This window comes from Schistocerca gregaria, chromosome 9, assembly GCF_023897955.1.
Source record: "Schistocerca gregaria isolate iqSchGreg1 chromosome 9, iqSchGreg1.2, whole genome shotgun sequence".
NCBI lineage: Eukaryota > Metazoa > Arthropoda > Insecta > Orthoptera > Acrididae > Schistocerca > Schistocerca gregaria.
In genome coordinates, this window is record NC_064928.1 from 235,424,485 (window position 1) to 235,428,374 (window position 3,890).

Here is a 3,890-nt window from a genome sequence, read left to right on the forward strand (position 1 = left end):
ATCAAGATGGTCATATGGTACCCTACTTTCCTGCCAGATCTGGTCCTGGAGTGTGAGTAAGGCTACTGTGCGAAACTGAGACTTCCTCTGAAACAACACCAAAAACAAGAACGGCTGAAGGCCTGAGGACAAGTTATGAAAATGGCTTTAAAGAATACACATGGCTGAAGGCATTACTTAAAAACAATATATCACGTAAATACTCGGCTGAAGGCCACACGCAAGACATTAAACAACTTAGGGATTAGGGCCTGGACAACAACAATTTCTGATAGAACAAACTTTCAAAATTTAGTTTTTCAACACATCAATCTTCAAATTTTAATTTACGTCAGCTGAAGGCCCTTTTTTAAAATAAAAACAAACTAAATTAATAGACGGCTGAAGGCCTCGCACAGTAGATCAGACTAAAATGAAAATCACAATCTCAAACCAACAAACAGTGGTGTTCAGGAGTGTTCCAAGGGTCAGCCACAGGAGGTAGCTCTAACGTAAGGTGAGGTGAGACAGGCAGCCAAGAGTAAGGTTAAACAATCGGATGGCAACCCGACCCAGGGACGACTGAACGACTGACCAACAACCTAATCAATTCCCTTCCGCCCAACCAACGGTACGACAACGGAAAATATCAGCCGAAGACGAAGATACCATCAGAACTACGTCTTCGGCGTCTAAAAACACCCAAGGCACAATAACCACTCTTAAGGAAAAAAAATGTGAACAAACAACTGCACGCCATGCTGGACAGTATCAACACGGTGAGGAAAAACACACTGCGGGAAATCTGCGCTAACGACCAGGTCAGGTGGCGTTAACGGCAAGGCAGAAAATACCGCTGGTGCACTTTACTGATAACCAATTTAATAGTTAAAGACCATACAGGAAGATGGCTGCAAAATTTCGCCACACGTTGGTGCTAGTCGGAACGGCCCAGGAAGCACGAACCGACAATGAACAAAGAGGTGCCACAGCAGTTGCGGTTTCATGACAGGTTAACTGCTCGCTCAACTTCAGTGTCCAGGTTCGGTGGGCAACGAACTTTGTAGCTCACGCAGCTAGCACCTCACAATCTGACAGCGCGTGCACACCGCCAGCGGTCTCAGCCTGACCTATCGCCTCAGAGACTTCCCCGCTGCTCTGTCCTTACCGACCGACTGCCACACACACCACCACACGGAAATATAGAGGCCACACGAAAGATGGTACTGCAGTACTAACAGAGGCAAGTCAGCAACTCATTACGGTAGCTGGTCCGTGACAAAGTCAATGTTCATGTACAGAATTTCGAGGGAGTCACTCCACTGCACTATGCAGCACGTTCTAATTATATGCACTGCGTAAAACGTCATCTTGGCGATGGAGCAACCTCACTTCAAGATGCCAGCTACAACTGCAAAATATTGACGGTTGCACATCTTTGCTAAGTGCTATGCTGAGAAGCAACTTGAACTGCAACTGAAAGGTTGACAGGCGAATGTGCCTCAGCCATTGGTAGTGTCGGGACCATTCGGGTTCTGGTAAGGTAGGTACTACTGTGCAGGTTGTAACCTACTCTTCTGAACAGGGATACAAATAATATTTAAAACTGTTCAGCAAACCTGAATGGTCAACAGGGATGTGGTCTGTGTAACTAATTCTCAGTTCTTTGAGATCTGGAAACAGATGTGAAGTTGAATTGTAATATTGTATACTACTTGTTTTTATCAGTGTTTTGTAGTTTTCTCCATGATCCCCATTTGCATAGTATTTCGGGAAATTTGTTCCATGTTCGGAGAGGAAATATCGCACATACTGATTTTTGTTATACGTCAACTCAATAAATCATTTGTTGTGAAAGTTTTTCTTATGATTATTTCCTTATTTTAATTCTTCGCTTTGAACAACACACCATAGCACTCAAACACTGAATGACAAAAACGTTTCCAATAAAAATGTTCAAATTGTCATCACATTGACTCACGGCACACGGGTAAGAAGAAGAACTAAAAACGTGCCTCACAACGGCAGAAAACGTGCCGATAACCAGAAAGATCAGCGACATAGTTTGCTATGACAAGGTATGGTTTGAAATCCATTTACACATGAGAATGTTAGGTGTGCTTTATAACTCTGATAACTGACATTATAAATTTGATAAGTGATCCTAGAAAATTATATAAGTAAAAATAACAATAGCAATAATAATAATTATAATTATAACAACTTTTACTGTTAAAATCCTTTACCTCAAACAATTTACATTACATATTTTTACGTTTGAATACAAAGAAATTGTACGTTACCATCTGTTGAATAAAAAAAATCACTGCGTTGGGGGTGACTTTACCTTATGTACCGTGTTATTAAAAAATAAAAGTGTATGACTGAGTATTTCTGGTATGAGATGTAGAACAACAAGCTGAGACATCACACCTTCTTCAACTGTCAGCTGTCTCTGTCAGCCAACAGACGAGGTACGTGTCCCTTCACGTTTCCACCTCACTATCACATCGGAAACAGTGGTCCTAGGGATGTTCAGGAGTGTGGAAATCTCGCATACAAACGTGTGAACGAGTGACACCCAATCACCTGATCATGTTCGGAGCTCCACGGAGCGCCCCATTCTGCTCTCTCACTATGTCTAATGACTACTGAGGTCGTTCATATGGAGATCCTGGCAGTAGGTAGCAGCACAATGAACCTAGTATGAAAAAGTATGTTTTTGAGGTGTCCCCACAGTGATTGCTCCAAAGACCTACAGAACTCCTCGACTTCTAGATGCAAAGAAACCATACATCGTGAGTAATAAATGGAATTTCCGGATGCCTTAAAGCACTATCGGTGGCCAAAGCAGAAATAAACAAATGTAACAACTGTTGCACAACACCGTAGCAGGATGCAATAAAAACGAAAGGCACCCAACTGTCTAAATGTTGTTGTTTGCAGGAACTGATGTGGACGTGCAAGATATAAGTGGATACAAGAAACTGCATTATGTAGTACTTTACGCAAAACGTGAAACGCCAGTTGGCGTTGATTCGAAGGGTCCCCATAAACTTCTGTCTGTTGAGTCGTATAGGATTGACACTCCTAAAGTTGGCAGCTATTACTGGCTTTGAATGGTGCGTAGGGCAGCTACTACATCAACAACACACGAATCAGCCAAGTGTGTGCAGCGTTCTACACTGCAGTAGATAAATGCCCATACTGCACAAGCCAAGTCTCCACGATATCTTTTCTTCTACGAGTGCTAGTTCTGCAATGTACGCTGGAGAGTTTCTTGTGAAGTTTGGAAGGTAGGAGACGAGTACTGTCGGATGGAAAGCTATGAGAATGGGTCGAGAATCGTGGTTGCGTAACTCTGTCGGTAGAGCACTTGCTTGCGAAAGGCAAAGTTCCCGAGTTCGAGTCTCGGTCCGGCATACAATTTTAAACTGCCAGGTAATGTTTTAACCTTACTGTACTTGCACTGTAACAAGACTCTCACGACGTGGTTTAGCTGAAATAACAGAAATCTAATGGAGCAGTATTGACAGATTCTTGGCTGCTGCAGACCTTACCTGACAGATAACACAGAGCCTACAAAAGAAAGAGCAACACGCAGAGCCGATGTTCTGAGGAAAATTATAAGTATCTGATTCTGACATCAACATACGAGTGTTGTCGAGAAAGTAAGTTCCGATCGTTCCCTAAATGGAAATCACAGTGAAAATCAGAAACATTTTATTTGCAAGAGTTAGCTACACTTTCCAGATATTTCTCTACATAGTAGCCTCTCCGACTTAGACATGTGTCGGAGCGTTATGCCAAATTTCCAACACCATAGTCATAGAAGGCAGCCGCCTGTGCTTTCCGATAATTCTCTATGCTGGTCTATAGCGGGAAGCCTGCGCCCAAGTGTGGAGTTCGTA